Consider the following 20,414-nt stretch of genomic DNA (forward strand, 5'->3'; position numbering starts at 1 on the left):
TTGCTTTGATTTTATTTTCTTTTTGATTTTCGAATTTTTATTTTAATTTTCTTTTGTTTTATTTCAATTTTTCGTTTATTCAAAAAAAAAAAAAAAAAAACAAAATTTTCTGTCATGCTTTGTGACTTGTTCTGATAACAAGAGTTTGTGTTTTATTTGCATGACTGTCTGATGATTAACACTGTTGGTTTACCATTGCATGCCTCATGGTATTAGGTCTGGCCAACTTAATACTAATGATTTATGTGTATGGCAACACTAATGGGTTATCATAGACGAAATAGAAGAATAGGTAATGCGATTCACGGGGTTTGGGAGCATTAGAAGTTATAAAGTTAGCCTCGTTTTGACGTGTAATCTTTATTCGTGCCACGCAAACTCGTGCCATCTTTTTCTTAGTTGCTTTCATTGAAATTCTCTGGTTTGAATTTCCTTCTTAGAATGTGATTTTCTTGTTTTCCAACCATACTTTGTCATTCTTGTATACCTTTGCTTGCCTATGAATCTGATTGCTTACGTAACTCTTTGAATATCCATCCTTGACAATGCCTATACTTCGGTTCGTATATTCTGTTTTCTTTGATTTCAGTTTGAACTTATTTTATTCTAGCAATTTTCGAGGGCGAAAATTTTTCTAAGGTGGGTAGAATGTAACAACCCTAGTTTTTGAAAATTAGATAATTAGTTATTTGTGATTTATTTTATTTGTTGATAATTTCATTTTTAAGAAAATTATTTTGCTAAAGGTAATTAAATGGAGTTTCATGATAATTGGAGTTTAAATTAATTAGAATTTTTATATAAATTTTAGTAGATATTTGATATAATTGAAATTATAATTTTGGTAATTGAAAAATAAGAAAGCATTGTATAATTTAATTTAAATAAATTTTATTTTGAATGAATTATATTATTAACTTGAACTCCTAGAAATTATTTTGTTAGAAATGATTAGATTGATATTTATAAATACTTTAAGTTTAAGTCAATTAATATTTATGTACAATTTTTAATATAATTAATTATTTTAAAGTTTCAAAGATAGGAAAATAATAGAGATTTGTATGATTTAATCTAGAAAATTGATATTTGAATTTAAATTGTACTTTACAAAATATAATTAACTTGTTCATTTTATAATGTAATTAGAAATAATTGATTGAGCTTAGAAATATGTTGATAAATGATGTCCCTAAATATTTTTAATAGAGCATATGTAATTTTAAAATTATTCTACCCTTCAATTTTATCAAAATATCTATTCATATTTATCCATATTCTTTTATAAAATCCTAATTCCTAACCCTAAATTCTCAAGTTCCCAAATTGAGAAAACAGAAACCCTAATCTCCTCTAACCCTAACACCGCCGAAACCCCCTTCCCCCGAACTCAGCAGCTTAGACGCACAAACACTGGAGAAACGAGAAACAGAGAGAAGGAGAGTGCAGAGAGAGGAGAGGGAGGCCCACGTAGTCGCCACCTCCGTCGCCTGTCACCACCGGTCATTGCTGTTGAGCCTTCGTCGGAAACGAAACTGCGGAGAGAGAGAGAGAGCCATCCAGCCACCTTGCCACAACTGTCGTTTCTGCGCCGTGCTGCCTCCCTGGAGCTCGCCGTCGAGCTGCTTCGCAGCGCCGTCCCGTCCATAGAGCCCGAGCCCGCGTCGCCGTCGTTCATTCGCGTTCTGCCGCCACCGCTTCAAGGCTCTATCGTCGCTACTGACGTCGCCGAAAGGAGGAGAGCGACCACCACGAGGAGCCACCGCCGTCCTCTCTCGTCGTCTTCCTTGGAACCGTCACCGTCGAGGGGCCAGCAGAGGGAGAGAAAATGAATGCGAGAGTCAAGGTCACCACCGAGGAGAGGAGCTGTGTTCCACGCTGCTATCGCCACCAGTCCACGGCCACCACTGCGAGGGTTCCGCCGTCGTCGTTCCAGTGCCGCCATTCATGCCCTCCGTTCCCTTCGTCGTTCTATCCAGCATCACCAGCACTGAAGTCGGCTTCTACCACCATCAAACCTGAAGGGAAGCGCCACTGCTATTGCCCAACAGTAGTTTCCTCTTTGTTCCCAATTCCATTCCTGAAACTGTAACACTCTTGCTCATGCTCTGTTTCCTGAATCTATTTCTCTACCATATTTTGTTTTGATTACAATAGTGTATGTTAATGTCTCTGTTTAGTATTATCGTCCTTATCCAGAACCACTGATGTCACCGCTATAGAGACGATTGGGATAGGCGCGAGTGTCATTGTTGTTGCTGCCCCAGAAGAAGTGAGGCTGCTGCTGCTGTTCCGGCCGCATTGGCTGTTGTAAACTGGGAAAAAGAAAGGGATCGTTGCGTTTAAATTCGACGGTTTCGACTAATTGAGGTAGGGGATTTAACGTTTTTAATTTAGAATGCCTAAAAAGTTAATTAGATAAGTGCAAATGGTTAATAATAGTTAAGGACGTCTTAATTTACATGAATGACTTGAAATGTGTTTGAGAATGGTTAGCTATTGCAATTTTTCTGAGTTATGATTTGAATTAAATATGGTAGTAAATGGTGATTAAGCTTGTGTTACTTACTAAATTGAAAATATGTTGAGTTACTTATTAAGAAAAACTGACATGTTGATGATTGATGAGTTGAGTTCGAATTGTGATTGGTTAATGCTATGACTGATATTAGTTTTCTGATTTTAATGGATTTGTTGACAATTCTGATTTTATGTGATATTGCTGAATTGGTGGAAATGTGGTTGTGGTTACTTTGAATTATAATTGAAATTAGATGCGGTTGTGAAATGTGACTGAATCATTGATTCTGCGACAAATTGGTTGAGATTCTGATTTTGAGTGAATTATTGACTTATTTGATGTTGAATGGGATATTTGATGTATGGGAATGGCTGTGAAATTTACTTGTGACTAGTTGAGATTGATTTTGGTGGTTATTGAAGGATTAGAACTAAGGGATTAAACTGTTTAAAGAACCTGTGATTTTCTGAAATAGTATAGTAAACTTTAAGAGTATATAAATAATTTATTAATGGTTAGACTAATTTTCTGTGTCATGATTCATTGATCCTGACTTGGCTATGATTGTGACTGGTTTCATTGTTGTAAGCGATTAATTGATGAGGTTGATTTTGGTTTGAGGCTATGCTTGTTACCTAAATTTCGGGTTACATTGATTTCTTAATTTGGTTGTTATTGTTGATTTAAGGTTAATTAGAGTTGATTTTGAGAACGGTTAAAGGATTGGAGGATGATTATTGAAATATTTTCCTAAAGTGTGATCTTTAGAATAAAATGGTAACACTGCTAGTAACTAAATAACTTCAAAAATAGCAAGAAATATGAAGAGTTGATGTTGGGGTATTTGTTATGAATTCTTGAAGCTGGACCGGTTTACTTTTAAAGAATGGTTTATGGAAATTCTGATTTTAATTGATGAAAGGATTCTATGACTTATGAAGTTAATTGTAAATTGATGAGATGAAAATTGGATTGTTGAATTATGTGAGAATTGTGAATTATGGATTTTCTGGTTGCTTGAGAATCTTGTATTTGATAATTGTAAGAAAGGATTGATGAATGGTCGAGAAAGAGGGAACCCGTAAGGGTGGCTAAGTCCGAGTTTTAGGGGAGGTGCTGCCGGAATTTTGTAAAATCTGAGGTTTTACTTGAGAAAGAGTTTTATTTAATTACTTCTAATGAAAGCTTATATTTTGAAAAATGTTTAATGAATTTAAAATAAATGATTTTCTTGAGTCTTTGATAGAGAGTTAAACTGAAAGATAGTTTTAAAGTTGGCTTGAGTCAAGATTGCTAAAGTAGAGATTATGACTGGCTTGATGGTTAAGATTTTTATGGATAAATGCCTGAGAAAGATAAGAAAGGTTTAAAGAAAATGTTAAGAAATCAAAGGAAAAGAGAGAATGACGAATTGATATGTGGATTGTTGCGTTTTGGAAAGGAAGATGAAAAGTGATGAAAGGCGGGAAAACCCCACGAACTGTTAGTTGTTTAACTACGGGGAAAACCCATGAGTTGATAATTGGTTAAATTCGGGAAGTACCCACGAACTGAATGATCATTGATCTCGGGGAAACCTATAAATTGTTATTTGTTTTATATGCGGGAAAAACCCACGGACTGATAATCATTGATTACGGGAATAACCCATGAATTGTTGTATGTTGATCTCGGGTATAACCCACGAACTGAAGATCATTGTTTGCTGTGTATTGATCTCGGGTATAGCCCACGAACTGAAGATCGTGTTTGTTATGTATTGATCTCGGGGAAACCCACGAACTGAAGATCTTTGTTTTGTTTGTGAATTGATCTCGGGGACGCCCACGAACTGAGGATCACTGTTTCCCCTTGTGCGTATATTATGGGGTCGGGCTTTGCGCCGATTGCCGGTAGTCACGAAGGAGTGGTATTCTTACCACCGACACATATGCACTAAGGACACAAAGGGAAGCCATATCTGGGACTTGTTCCTAGGTAATGTCGGGCTGCAGGGTGTAAACCGACACGTGAGCTCATGGCCTGCTTAGGACAGACATGCATCATATTAGTTGTGTATTTGCATTTGGTTGTATTGCTTGTATTACTTGTTTGTGATTGTGTTGTTTGTCTTATTGTGATTTGTTTGTGTGATGAATTGAGTTTCTTACCTGTGCTAGTAGTTTGTGAATGGATAGAGATGATTAATATCTGTTGTTATGACTTTGAATCAATTATGTGGCTGAAAGGTATTTAATATGACAAGTTTTGCAATTGAGATCAGTTTTGGGTTTAGAAATTCAAAGAAAGCAATTATTTAACTAAAGTAAGATTGACAAGTATTTCAAAGGGTTTGACAAAGATGGAATATTAAGCAAAGTTAATTATTTGCATGTTAATCATTACTTTTACGGCATTCCCATTCCCTACTGAGAACGTGTGGTTTGTTCTCACCCCAAAATTTTTCCACCCTTTCAGTGACACATGTTCGAAGATACAGTATGAAGCTGCGGGCGATTATAGAATTTATTTATGAGTTAATTTGCTTTCATAGAATTCCCTCGCTTTTGTAGCTTTAGTTTTTTTTTATTTTACACAGAGGGATAGGATTTGTATCTAAGTTTTATTGGAAATCTTTTGTATGACAGATATTATTATTAGTAATTATGTGATTATTATTACTTGGTGATGTTTGCTATATGATTATAATTATCAAAAACAAAATTTTCTGGTATTTTTACTAAAATTGAATCGCGATTTCGAGCTAGAGGCTCAATAGTAAATAGTTAATAAAGGAAAGCAGGTTGGTAACGCCTTACTTTTGGTACGATCATGACGTTCTAGAAGTTGGGTCGTTACAAATGGTATCAGAGCAGTTCGTTCCTGTTAGAGCCTTGGGAATGGACTGACTATGCTTCACTGCATACTCTGAGTGTCTGTCATGCTTTGTGACTTGTTCTGATAACAAGAGTTTGTGTTTTATTTGCATGACTGTCTGATGATTAACACTGTTGGTTTACCATTGCATGCCTCATGGTATTAGGTCTGGCCAACTTAATACTAATGATTTATGTGTATGGCAACACTAATGGGTTATCATAGACGAAATAGAAGAATAGGTAATGCGATTCACGGGGTTTGGGAGCATTAGAAGTTATAAAGTTAGCCTCGTTTTGACGTGTAATCTTTATTCGTGCCACGCAAACTCGTGCCATCTTTTTCTTAGTTGCTTTCATTGAAATTCTCTGGTTTGAATTTCCTTCTTAGAATGTGATTTTCTTGTTTTCCAACCATACTTTGTCATTCTTGTATACCTTTGCTTGCCTATGAATCTGATTGCTTACGTAACTCTTTGAATATCCATCCTTGACAATGCCTATACTTCGGTTCGTATATTCTGTTTTCTTTGATTTCAGTTTGAACTTATTTTATTCTAGCAATTTTCGAGGGCGAAAATTTTTCTAAGGTGGGTAGAATGTAACAACCCTAGTTTTTGAAAATTAGATAATTAGTTATTTGTGATTTATTTTATTTGTTGATAATTTCATTTTTAAGAAAATTATTTTGCTAAAGGTAATTAAATGGAGTTTCATGATAATTGGAGTTTAAATTAATTAGAATTTTTATATAAATTTTAGTAGATATTTGATATAATTGAAATTATAATTTTGGTAATTGAAAAATAAGAAAGCATTGTATAATTTAATTTAAATAAATTTTATTTTGAATGAATTATATTATTAACTTGAACTCCTAGAAATTATTTTGTTAGAAATGATTAGATTGATATTTATAAATACTTTAAGTTTAAGTCAATTAATATTTATGTACAATTTTTAATATAATTAATTATTTTAAAGTTTCAAAGATAGGAAAATAATAGAGATTTGTATGATTTAATCTAGAAAATTGATATTTGAATTTAAATTGTACTTTACAAAATATAATTAACTTGTTCATTTTATAATGTAAATTAGAAATAATTGATTGAGCTTAGAAATATGTTGATAAATGATGTCCCTAAATATTTTTAATAGAGCATATGTAATTTTAAAATTATTCTACCCTTCAATTTTATCAAAATATCTATTCATATTTATCCATATTCTTTTATAAAATCCTAATTCCTAACCCTAAATTCTCAAGTTCCCAAATTGAGAAAACAGAAACCCTAATCTCCTCTAACCCTAACACCGCCGAAACCCCCTTCCCCCGAACTCAGCAGCTTAGACGCACAAACACTGGAGAAACGAGAAACAGAGAGAAGGAGAGTGCAGAGAGAGGAGAGGGAGGCCCACGTAGTCGCCACCTCCGTCGCCTGTCACCACCGGTCATTGCTGTTGAGCCTTCGTCGGAAACGAAATTGCGGAGAGAGAGAGAGAGAGCCATCCAGCCACCTTGCCACAGCTGTCGTTTCTGCGCCGTGCTGCCTCCCTGGAGCTCGCCGTCGAGCTGCTTCGCAGCGCCGTCCCGTCCATAGAGCCCGAGCCCGCGTCGCCGTCGTTCATTCGCGTTCTGTCGCCACCGCTTCAAGGCTCTATCGTCGCTACTGACGTCGCCGAAAGGAGGAGAGCGACCACCACGAGGAGCCACCGCCGTCCTCTCTCGTCGTCTTCCTTGGAACCGTCACCGTCGAGTGGCCAGCAGAGGGAGAGAAAATGAATGCGAGAGTCAAGGTCACCACCGAGGAGAGGAGCTGTGTTCCACGCTGCTATCGCCACCAGTCCACGGCCACCACTGCGAGGGTTCCGCCGTCGTCGTTCCAGTGCCGCCATTCATGCCCTCCGTTCCCTTCGTCGTTCTATCCAGCATCACCAGCACTGAAGTCGGCTTCTACCACCATCAAACCTGAAGGGAAGCGCCACTGCTATTGCCCAACAGTAGTTTCCTCTTTGTTCCCAATTCCATTCCTGAAACTGTAACACTCTTGCTCATGCTCTGTTTCCTGAATCTATTTCTCTACCATATTTTGTTTTGATTACAATAGTGTATGTTAATGTCTCTGTTTAGTATTATCGTCCTTATCCAGAACCACTGATGTCACCGCTATAGAGACGATTGGGATAGGCGCGAGTGTCATTGTTGTTGCTGCCCCAGAAGAAGTGAGGCTGCTGCTGCTGTTCCGGCCGCATTGGCTGTTGTAAACTGGGAAAAAGAAAGGGATCGTTGCGTTTAAATTCGACGGTTTCGACTAATTGAGGTAGGGGATTTAACGTTTTTAATTTAGAATGCCTAAAAAGTTAATTAGATAAGTGCAAATGGTTAATAATAGTTAAGGACGTCTTAATTTACATGAATGACTTGAAATGTGTTTGAGAATGGTTAGCTATTGCAATTTTTCTGAGTTATGATTTGAATTAAATATGGTAGTAAATGGTGATTAAGCTTGTGTTACTTACTAAATTGAAAATATGTTGAGTTACTTATTGAGAAAAACTGACATGTTGATGATTGATGAGTTGAGTTCGAATTGTGATTGGTTAATGCTATGACTGATATTAGTTTTCTGATTTTAATGGATTTGTTGACAATTCTGATTTTATGTGATATTGCTGAATTGGTGGAAATGTGGTTGTGGTTACTTTGAATTATAATTGAAATTAGATGCGGTTGTGAAATGTGACTGAATCATTGATTCTGCGACAAATTGGTTGAGATTCTGATTTTGAGTGAATTATTGACTTATTTGATGTTGAATGGGATATTTGATGTATGGGAATGGCTGTGAAATTTACTTGTGACTAGTTGAGATTGATTTTGGTGGTTATTGAAGGATTAGAACTAAGGGATTAAACTGTTTAAAGAACCTGTGATTTTCTGAAATAGTATAGTAAACTTTAAGAGTATATAAATAATTTATTAATGGTTAGACTAATTTTCTGTGTCATGATTCATTGATCCTGACTTGGCTGTGATTGTGACTGGTTTCATTGTTGTAAGCGATTAATTGATGAGGTTGATTTTGGTTTGAGGCTATGCTTGTTACCTAAATTTCGGGTTACATTGATTTCTTAATTTGGTTGTTATTGTTGATTTAAGGTTAATTAGAGTTGATTTTGAGAACGGTTAAAGGATTGGAGGATGATTATTGAAATATTTTCCTAAAGTGTGATCTTTAGAATAAAATGGTAACACTGCTAGTAACTAAATAACTTCAAAAATAGCAAGAAATATGAAGAGTTGATGTTGGGGTATTTGTTATGAATTCTTGAAGCTGGACCGGTTTACTTTTAAAGAATGGTTTATGGAAATTCTGATTTTAATTGATGAAAGGATTCTATGACTTATGAAGTTAATTGTAAATTGATGAGATGAAAATTGGATTGTTGAATTATGTGAGAATTGTGAATTATGGATTTTCTGGTTGCTTGAGAATCTTGTATTTGATAATTGTAAGAAAGGATTGATGAATGGTCGAGAAAGAGGGAACCCGTAAGGGTGGCTAAGTCCGAGTTTTAGGGGAGGTGCTGCCGGAATTTTGTAAAATCTGAGGTTTTACTTGAGAAAGAGTTTTATTTAATTACTTCTAATGAAAGCTTATATTTTGAAAAATGTTTAATGAATTTAAAATAAATGATTTTCTTGAGTCTTTGATAGAGAGTTAAACTGAAAGATAGTTTTAAAGTTGGCTTGAGTCAAGATTGCTAAAGTAGAGATTATGACTGGCTTGATGGTTAAGATTTTTATGGATAAATGCCTGAGAAAGATAAGAAAGGTTTAAAGAAAAATGTTAAGAAATCAAAGGAAAAGAGAGAATGACGAATTGATATGTGGATTGTTGCGTTTTGGAAAGGAAGATGAAAAGTGATGAAAGGCGGGAAAACCCCACGAACTGTTAGTTGTTTAACTACGGGGAAAACCCATGAGTTGATAATTGGTTAAATTCGGGAAGTACCCACGAACTGAATGATCATTGATCTCGGGGAAACCTATAAATTGTTATTTGTTTTATATGCGGGAAAAACCCACGGACTGATAATCATTGATTACGGGAATAACCCATGAATTGTTGTATGTTGATCTCGGGTATAACCCACGAACTGAAGATCATTGTTTGCTGTGTATTGATCTCGGGTATAGCCCACGAACTGAAGATCGTGTTTGTTATGTATTGATCTCGGGGAAATCCACGAACTGAAGATCTTTGTTTTGTTTGTGAATTGATCTCGGGGACGCCCACGAACTGAGGATCACTGTTTCCCCTTGTGCGTATATTATGGGGTCGGGCTTTGCGCCGATTGCCGGTAGTCACGAAGGAGTGGTATTCTTACCACCGACACATATGCACTAAGGACACAAAGGGAAGCCATATCTGGGACTTGTTCCTAGGTAATGTCGGGCTGCAGGGTGTAAACCGACACGTGAGCTCATGGCCTGCTTAGGACAGACATGCATCATATTAGTTGTGTATTTGCATTTGGTTGTATTGCTTGTATTACTTGTTTGTGATTGTGTTGTTTGTCTTATTGTGATTTGTTTGTGTGATGAATTGAGTTTCTTACCTGTGCTAGTAGTTTGTGAATGGATAGAGATGATTAATATCTGTTGTTATGACTTTGAATCAATTATGTGGCTGAAAGGTATTTAATATGACAAGTTTTGCAATTGAGATCAGTTTTGGGTTTAGAAATTCAAAGAAAGCAATTATTTAACTAAAGTAAGATTGACAAGTATTTCAAAGGGTTTGACAAAGATGGAATATTAAGCAAAGTTAATTATTTGCATGTTAATCATTACTTTTACGGCATTCCCATTCCCTACTGAGAACGTGTGGTTTGTTCTCACCCCAAAATTTTTCCACCCTTTCAGTGACACATGTTCGAAGATACAGTATGAAGCTGCGGGCGATTATAGAATTTATTTATGAGTTAATTTGCTTTCATAGAATTCCCTCGCTTTTGTAGCTTTAGTTTTTTTTTTATTTTACACAGAGGGATAGGATTTGTATCTAAGTTTTATTGGAAATCTTTTGTATGACAGATATTATTATTAGTAATTATGTGATTATTATTACTTGGTGATGTTTGCTATATGATTATAATTATCAAAAACAAAATTTTCTGGTATTTTTACTAAAATTGAATCGCGATTTCGAACTAGAGGCTCAATAGTAAATAGTTAATAAAGGAAAGCAGGTTGGTAACGCCTTACTTTTGGTACGATCATGACGTTCTAGAAGTTGGGTCGTTACATTTAACGCCAGGATGGCACAAGGGGGAGGATTTTGTTTTCAAAATCAATTTTTTTCAAGTTTTCAAAGTTTTTCAAAATCAAATCATATCTTTTCAATCAAATGTTTTCAAAATCAATTTCTTTCCTTTTTCAAAGATACTTGCTAACAATTAATGATTTGATTCAACATTTTAAGTATGTTGCCTTTTCTGTTGAGAAAGGTTTAATATTTGAATCATATCTTTTCTTGTTAGGCAAGTCATTAATTTAAAAAAAAATCAAATCTTTTTAAATTATTTTCAAATCATATCTTTTCAATAATATCTTTTTAAAAGCATAATTTTTTTATCATATCTTTTTAATCACATCTTTTTCAAAACAGTTTTTAATCATATCTGTTTGATTTCTAATTTCAAAATCTTTTTCAAAAATCACTTGATTTCTTTCCCACTCTTATTTTTCGAAAATCAATTAAAGTTTTTCAAAATGTTTTCAAAATCTTTCACTTAATTTTCGAAAATTTCTTCCTCTCTTTTCACATCCTTCTATTTATGGAGTACCACTCTTTCTCAATGCACAATTCGAACTCTATCTGATTAAGTTCGAATTCTTCTCCTTCTTCCTTCTATTTTTTTTCTTCTCTGACACCTCAAGGGATCTCTATACTGTGACAGAGAGGATTCTATATTTTCTTGTTCTCTTATCTTTCATATGAGCAAGAGCAAAGACAAAGGCATTCTTGTTGAAGCTGACCCTGAACCTGAAAGGACCTTGAAGCGAAAGCTAAGAGAAGCTAAGGCACAACTCTCTGTAGAGGACCTAACAGAAATCTTCAAAGAAGAAGAAGACATGGCAGCCAAAAACAACAACAATGCAAACAATGCAAGGAAGGTGCTGGGTGACTTTACTGCACCTACTCCCGACTTCTATGGGAGAAGCATCTCTATCCCTGCCATTGGAGCAAACAACTTTGAGCTTAAGCCTCAATTAGTTTCTCTAATGCAACAGAATTGCAAGTTCCATGGACTTCCATTGGAAGATCCTCATCAGTTCTTAGCTGAATTCTTGCAAATCTGTGACACTGTCAAGACTAATGGGGTTGACCCTGAGGTCTACAGACTTATGCTATTCCCTTTTGCTGTAAGAGACAGAGCTAGGACATGGTTGGACTCACAACCTAAAGAAAGCCTGGACTCATGGGAAAAGCTAGTCAATGCCTTCTTGGCAAAGTTCTTTCCACCTCAAAAATTGAGTAAGCTTAGAGTGGAAGTCCAAACCTTCAGACAGAAGGATGGAGAATCCCTCTATGAAGCTTGGGAAAGATACAAACAATTGATCAGAAAATGTCCTTCTGACATGCTTTCTGAATGGAGTATCATAGGTATTTTCTATGATGGTCTGTCTGAACTATCCAAGATGTCTTTGGATAGCTCTGCTGGAGGATCTCTTCATCTGAAGAAGACGCCTACAGAAGCTCAAGAGCTAATTGAAATGGTTGCAAATAACCAATTCATGTACACTTCTGAAAGGAATCCTGTGAACAATGGGACAAGTCAGAAGAAAGGAGTTCTTGAGATTGATACTCTGAATGCCATTCTGGCTCAGAACAAGATATTGACTCAACAAGTCAATTTGATTTCTCAAAGTCTGTCTGGAATGCAAAATGCACCAAGCAGTACTAAGGATGCTTCATCTGAAGAAGAAGATTATGATCCTGAGAACCCTTCAATGGAAGAGGTGAATTACCTAGGAGAACCCTATGGAAACACCTATAATTCTTCATGGAGAAATCATCCAAATTTCTCATGGAAGAATCAAGAGAGACCTCAACAAGGTTTCAATAACAATAATGGTGGAAGAAACAGGTTTAGCAATGGCAAGCCTTTTCCATCATCTTCTCAGCAACAGACAGAGAGTTCTAAGCAGAACACCTCTGACTTAGCAACCATGGTCTCTGATCTAATCAAAACCACTCAAAGTTTCATGACTGAAACAAGATCCTCCATTAGGAATTTGGAGGCACAAGTGGGACAGCTGAGTAAGAAAGTTACTGAACTCCCTCCTAGTACTCTTCCAAGCAATACAGAAGAAAATCCAAAAGGAGAGTGCAAGGCTATCAACATGGCCGAATTTGGAGAGGAAGGAGAGGAAATGAACACCACTGAGGAAGACCTCAATGGGCGTGCACTAGCCTCCACTGAGTTCCCCAATGAGGAACCATGGGAATCTGAGGCTCAAAATGAGACCATAGAGATTCCATTGGACTTACTTCTGCCTTTCATGAGCTCTGATGAGTATTCCTCCTCTGAAAGAGGATGAGTATGTCACTGAAGAGCAAGTTGCTAAATACCTTGGAGCAATCATGAAGCTAAATGACAAGTTATTTGGAAATGAGACTTGGGAGAACGAACCTCCTTTGCTCACCAAAGAACTGGATGACTTGTCTAGGCAGAAATTACCTTAAAAGAGACAAGATCCTGGGAAGTTTTCAATACCTTGTACCATAGGCACCATAACCTTCAAGAAGGCTCTGTGTGACTTAGGGTCAAGTGTAAACCTCATGCCTCTCTCTGTAATGGAGAAGCTAGGGATCTTTGAGGTACAAGCTGCAAGAATCTCACTAGAGATGGCAGACAACTCAAGAAAACAAGCTTATGGACTTGTAGAGGATGTTCTGGTAAAAGTTGAAGACCATTACATCCCTACTGATTTTATAGTCCTAGAGACTGGGAAATGCATGGATGAATCTATCATCCTTGGCAGACCCTTCCCAGCCACAGCAAAGGCTGTGATTGATGTTGATGGAGGTGAACTGATCATTCAAGTGAATGAAGAATCCTTTGTGTTTAAGGCTCAAGGATACCCCTCTGTCACCATGGAGAGGAAGCATGAAGAGCTTCTCTCAAATCAGAGTCAAACAGAGCCCCCACAGTCAAACTCTAAGTTTGGTGTTGGGAGGCCACAACCAAACTCTAAGTTTGGTGTTGAACCCCCACATTCAAACTCTAAGTTTGGTGTTGGGAGGTTCCAACATTGCTCTGAGAAAATATGAGGCTCCATGAGAGCCATCTGTCAAGCTACTGACATTAAAGAAGCGCTTGTTGGGAGGCAACCCAATGTTATATTTTATCTATTTTTCTTTGTTATTTTATGTTTTCTGTAGGTTGATGGTCATGAGAAGTCACAAAATCAATTGAAAAAGCAAAAACAAAATGAAAAACAGGAAGAAAAATAGCACACCCTGGAGGAAGAACCTACTGGCGTTTAAACGCCAGTGAGGCTAGCAGATGGGCGTTTAACGCCCAGTCTGGCACCATTCTGGGCGTTTAACGCCAGAAAGGGGCACCAGACTGGCGTTAAACGCCAGGAAAGGGCAAGAACCTGGCGTTAAACGCCAGAAATGGGCACCAGCCCGGCGTTTAACGCCAGAATTGGCTAAAAACGCAATTTTGCATGCCATTTGGTGCAGGGATGACTTTTCCTTGACACCTCAGGATCTGTGGACCCTACAGGATCCCCACCAACCCCACCACTCTCCCTCTTTCTTCTTCACCCATTCACCAATCACCTCAATACCTCTTCCCCAAAAACCCTCCACCTATCAAATCCCATCTTTCTCTTCACCACTCACATCCATTCTTCATAAAACCCCACCTACCTCACCCTTTAAATTCAAACCACTTTTCCTCCCAAACCCACCCATACATGACCGAACCATAAGCCCCTCCTCTCCTATATAAACCCTTCTTCACCCCTTCATTTTCACACAACCTAAACACCACTTCTCCCCCTCTTTGGCCGAACACAACGCCATCCCCTTCTTCCTCATTTCTTCTTCTTCTACTCTCTTCTTTCTTCTTTTGCTCGAGGACGAGCAAACCTTTTAAGTTTGGTGTGGTAAAAGCATTGCTTTTTGTTTTTCCATAACCATTTATGGCATCCAAGGCCGGAGAAACCTCAAGAAAGAAGAAAGGGAAGGCAAAAGCTTCTACCTCCGAGTCATGAGAGATGGAGAGATTCATCTCAAGGGTGCATCAAGACCACTTCTATGAAGTTGTGGCCATGAAGAAGGGTCAACTTTGATCAAAAGGTTGGACCAAGTCCTCATAGATATCTATGAAGAGGACGCCCAATGGAAGAGAAATTCAAGAGGAAAGCCGGTTCAACTGAGAAGGCATGACCTCAAGCCCATCACTAAGAAAAGGATGGAGCAAACAAGAGACCCCTCTCATCATGAGATCCCTGAGATGCCTCAAGGGATGCACTTTCCTCCACAAGACTATTAGGAGCAAATTAACACCTCCCTTGGAGAGTTGAGTTCCAACATGGGACAACTAAGAGTGAAGCATCAAGAACACTCCATTCTCCTCCATGAAATTAGAGAAGATCAAAGAATCATGAGAGAGGAGCAACAAAGACAAGGAAGAGACATTGAGGAGCTCAAACACTCCATAAGGCCTTCAAGAGGAAGGACAAGCCACCATCACTAAGGTGGACCCGTTCTTTAATCTCCTTGTTCTTTATTTTCCTATTTTTTTTTCGAAAATTTATGCTTTATGTTTGTCCATGTTTGTGTCTTATGATCATTAGTGTCTTAGTGTCTATGCCTTAAAGTTATGAATGTCCTATGAATCCATCACCTTTCTTAAATAAACAAATGTTCTTAATTGAAAAAGAGAAGAATTGCATGAATTTTGAATTTTATAGCAGATTAATTATTTTGATGTGGTGGCAACACTTTTGTTTTCTGAATGTATGCTTAAACAGTGCATATGTCTTTTGAATTTGTGGTTCATGAATGTTGGCTCTTGAAAGAATGATGAAAAAGGAGACATGTTACTGAGGATCTGAAAAATCATAAAAATGGTTCTTGAAGCAAGAAAAAGCAGTGAATACAAAAAAAAAAAGAACGAAAAAAAAAGAAAAGAAAAAAAAAGAAAAAGAAAAAAAAAGAAATAAAGTTGTGATCCAAGGCAAAAAGAGTGTGCTTAAGAACCCTGGACACCTCTAATTGGGGACTATAGCAAAGCTGAGTCACAATCTGAAAAGGTTCACCCAATTATGTGTTTGTGGCATGTATGTATCCGGTGGTAATACTGGAAGACAGAGTACTTTGGGCCACGGCCAAGACTCAATAAGTAGCTGTGTTCAAGAATCATCATACTTAACTAGGAGAATCAATAACACTATCTGGATTCTGAGTTCCTAAAGAAGCCAATCATTCTGAATTTCAAAGGATAGAGTGAGATGCCAAAACTATTCAGAGGCAAAAAGCTAAAAGCCCCGCTCATCTAATTAATACTGATCTTCATAGATGTTTTTGGAGTTCATTGCATATTCTCTTCTTTTTATCTTATTTGATTTTCAGTTGCTTGAGGACAAGCAACAATTTAAGTTTGGTGTTGTGATGAGCGGATAAATTGTACGCTTTTTGGCATTATTTTTAGTATGTTTTTAGTATGATCTAGTTAGTTTTTAGTATATTTTTATTAGTTTTTAGTTAAAATTCACTTTTCTGGACTTTACTATGAGTTTGTGTGTTTTTCTGTGATTTCAGGTATTTTCTGGCTGAAATTGAGGGACCTGAGCAAAAATCTGATCCAGAGACTGAAAAGGACTGCAGATGCTGTTGGATTCTGACCTCCCTGCACTAGAAGTGGATTTTCTGGAGCTACAGAAGCCCAATTGGCGCGCTCCCAACGGCGTTGGAAAGTAGACATCCTGGGCTTTCCAGCAATTTATGATAGTCCATACTTTGCCCAAGATTTGATGGCCCAAACCGGTGTTCAAAGTCACCTTCAGAATTCCCAGCGTTAAACGCCGGAACTGGCACCTAAATGGGAGTTAAACGCCCAAACTGGCATAAAAGCTGGCGTTTAACTCCAAGAAGAGTCTCTACACGAAAATGCTTCAATGCTCAGCCCAAGCACACACCAAGTGGGCCCGGAAGTGGATTTTTATGTCATTTACTCATCTCTGTACACCCTAGGCTACTAGTTCTCTATAAGTAGGACCTTTTACTATTGTATTTTCATCTTCTGATCTTTGGAATCTTTTGATCTTTAGATCTTTTGATCACTTTGGGAGGCTGGCCTCACGGCCATGCCTAGACCTTGTTCTTATGTATTTTCAACGGTGGAGTTTCTACACACCATAGATTAAGGTGTGGAGCTCTGCTGTACCTCGAGTATTAATGCAATTACTATTGTTCTTCTATTCAATTCCGCTTGTTCTTGTTTCAAGATATCACTTGTTCTTCAACTTGATGAATGTGATGATCCGTGACACTCATCATCATTCTCACCTATGAACGTGTGACTGACAACCACCTCCGTTCTACCTTAGATTGGGTGAATATCTCTTGGATTCCTGATACACGATGCATGGTTGATCGCCTGACAACCGAGTGCTCGCCTGACAAACGAGCCAGCCATTCCGTGAGATCAGAGTCTTCGTGGTATAGGCAAGAACTGATGGCGGTATTCAAGAGAATCCGGAAGGTCTAACCTTGTCTGTGGTATTCTGAGTAGGATTCAATGATTGAATGACTATGACGTGCTTCAAACTCCTGAAGGCGGGGCGTTAGTGACAGACGCAAAAGAATCACTGGATTCTATTCCGGCCTGATTGAGAACCGACAGATGGATAGCCGTGCCGTGACAGGGTGCGTTGAACATTTCCAATGAGAGGATGGGAGGTAGCCACTGACAACGGTGAAACCCTTGCATAAGCTTGCCATGGAAAGGAGTAAGAAGGATTGGATGAAGACAGTAGGAAAGCAGAGAGACGGAAGGGATAGCATCTTCATACGCTTATCTGAAGCTCTCACCAATGATATACATAAGTATCTCTATCTTTATCTTTATGTTTTATTCATCATCTATATCCATTTGAGTCTGCCTGACTAAGATTTACAAGGTGACCATAGCTTGCTTCATACCAACAATCTCCGTGGGATCGACCCTTACTCGCGTAAGGTTTATTACTTGGACGACCCAGTGCACTTGCTGGTTAGTTGTGCGGAGTTGTGATAGAGAGTTGAGATTGCAATGAGCGTACCATGTTGATGGCGCCATTGATGATCACAATTTCGTGCACCAGGAGCTCAAGAACACTATTGGTCCTTCAAGAAGAAGGCGCCACCCTCACTAAGGTGGACTTATTCCTTAACTTCCTTGTTCTTATCTCTCTGTTTTTCAGTTTTATGCTATATGTTTGTCTATGTTTTGAGTCTTTACTACATGATCATTAGTATTTAGTAACTATGTCTTAAGGCTATGAATAATTCCATGAATCCTTCACCTTTTCTTAAATGAAAAATGTTTTTAATACAAATAAACAAGAAGTACATGAGTTTCGAATTCATCCTTGAAATTAGTTTAATTATATTGATGTGGTGACAATACTTTTTGTTTTCTGAATGAATGCTTAAACAGTGCATATTTTTTATCTTGTTGTTTATGAATGTTAAAATTGTTGGCTCTTGAAAGAATGATGAACAAAGAGAAATGTTATTGATAATCTGAAAAATCATGAAATTGATTCTTGAAGCAAGAAAAAGCAGTGAAAAAGAAGAAGCTTGCGAAAAAAAAGAGAAAGAAAAAGAAAAAGCAAGATGAAAAAGTCAATAGACCTTAAAACCAAAAGGCAAGGGTAAAAAAGATCCAAGGCTTTGATCATCAATGGATAGGAGGGCCCAAGGAAATAAAATCCAGGCCTAAGCGGCTAAATCAAGCTGTCCCTAACCATGTGCTTGTGTCATGAAGGTCCAAGTGAAAAGCTTGAAACTGAGTTGTTAAAGTCGTGATCCAAAGCAAAAAGAGTGTGCTTAAGAGCTTTGGACACCTCTAACTGGGAACTTTAGCAAATCTGAGTCACAATCTGAAAAGGTTCACCCAGTCATGTGTCTGTGGCATTTATGTATCTGGTGGTAATACTAGAAAACAAAGTGCTTAGGGCCACGGCCAAGACTCATAAAAGTAGCTGTGTTCAAGAATCAACATACTTAACTAGGAGAATCAATAACACTATCTAAACTCTGAGTTCCTATGGATGCCAATCATTCTAAACTCTTAAGGATAAAGTGAGATGCCAAAACTATTCAGAAGCAAAAAGCTACAAAGTCCCGCTCATCTAATTAGAACTAATATTAATTGATATTTTGGGATTTATAGTATATTCTATTATTTTTATCCTATTTGATTTTCAGTTGCTTGGGGACAAGCAACAATTTAAGTTTGGTATTGTGATGAGCGGATAATTTATACGCTTTTTGGTATTGTTTTTAGGTAGTTTTTAGTAGGATCTAGCTACTTTTAGGGATGTTTTTATTAGTTTTTATGCAAAATTCACATTTCTAGACTTTACTATGAGTTTGTGTGTTTTTCTGTGATTTCAGATATTTTCTGGCTGAAATTGAGGGACTTGAGCAAAAATCTGATAGGAGGCTGAAAAAGGACTACAGATGCTGTTGGATTCTGACCTCTCTGCACTCGAAATGGATTTTCTGGAGCTGCGGAACTCCAAATGGAGAGCTCTTAATTGCGTTCGAAAGTAGACATCCAGGGCTTTCCAGCAATATATAATAGTCCATACTTTATTCAATTTTAGACGATGCAAACTGGCATTCAACACCAGTTCCATGCTGCATTCTGGAGTAAAACGCCATAAACACGTCACAAACCAGAGTTAAATGCCAAAAATATGTTACAACTTGGCGTTTAACTCCAAGAAAAGCCTCTGCACGTGTAAAACTCAAGCTCAGCCTAAGCACACACCAAGTGGGCCCCGGAAGTAAATTTCTACATCAATTACTTGTCTTTGTAACCCTAGTAGCTAGTTTAGTATAAATAGAACTTTTTACTATTGTATTGGTGGTCTGTTTTAGACCATTTGGTCTTTTTAAACCATTAAGTCTTGGTTATCCTGGTTCCCTCTCTGGGGCCGGAACCAATGAACACCTTTATCACCTATGTATTTTCAACGGTGGAGTTTCTACACACCATAGATTAAGGGTGTGGAGCTCTGCTGTTCCTCGAGTATTAATGCAAAGTACTATTGTTCTTCTATTCAATTCACGCTTATTCTTATTCTAAGATATCCATTCGCACCCAAGAACCTGATGAATGTGATGATTATGTGACGCTAATCACCATTCTCACTTATGAACGTGTGCCTGACAACCACTTTCGTTCTACATGCAAATAAGCTTGAATGAATATCTCTTGGATTCCTTAATTAGAATCTTCGTGGTATATGCTTGAATCCATTGGCAGTATTCTTGAGAATTTGGAAAGTCTAAACCTTGTCTGTGGTATTTCGAGTAGGATTCAGGGATTGAATGATTGTGACGAGCTTCAAACTCGCGACTGTATGGCGTGGTGACAATGCAAAAGGATAGTAAATCCTATTCTTACATGATCGAGAACCGACAGATGATTAGCCGTGTGGTGACAGCGCACCTAGACCATTTTTACTGAGAGACGGACGGTAGCCATTGACAACAGTGATCCCCCAACATACAGCTTACCATGGAAAGGAGTAAGAATGATTGGATGAAAGCAGTAGAAAAGCAGAGATTCAGAAGGAACACATTATCTTCATGCACTTATCTAAAATTCCCACCAATGAATTACATAAGTATATCTATCTTTATTTTATGCTTTATTTATCTTTACATTCGAAAACCATTATAACCATTAGAATCCGCCTGACTGAGATTTACAAGATGACCACAGCTTTC

At 37.5% G+C, this 20,414-nt stretch overlaps 1 non-coding gene across 1 annotated transcript; it reads right to left on the reverse strand.

The window, feature by feature from the left end:
* Positions 1 to 11,926: 11,926 nt before the first annotated feature.
* LOC130972685 (small nucleolar RNA R71) lies at positions 11,927 to 12,034 on the reverse strand. Its single transcript, XR_009083849.1, has one exon. It is a non-coding gene; the product is annotated as a small nucleolar RNA R71 (small nucleolar RNA).
* Between the last annotated feature and the right edge of the window lie 8,380 nt (positions 12,035 to 20,414).

Source organism: Arachis stenosperma, chromosome 3 (genome assembly GCF_014773155.1).
Source record: "Arachis stenosperma cultivar V10309 chromosome 3, arast.V10309.gnm1.PFL2, whole genome shotgun sequence".
Lineage (NCBI taxonomy): Eukaryota > Viridiplantae > Streptophyta > Magnoliopsida > Fabales > Fabaceae > Arachis > Arachis stenosperma.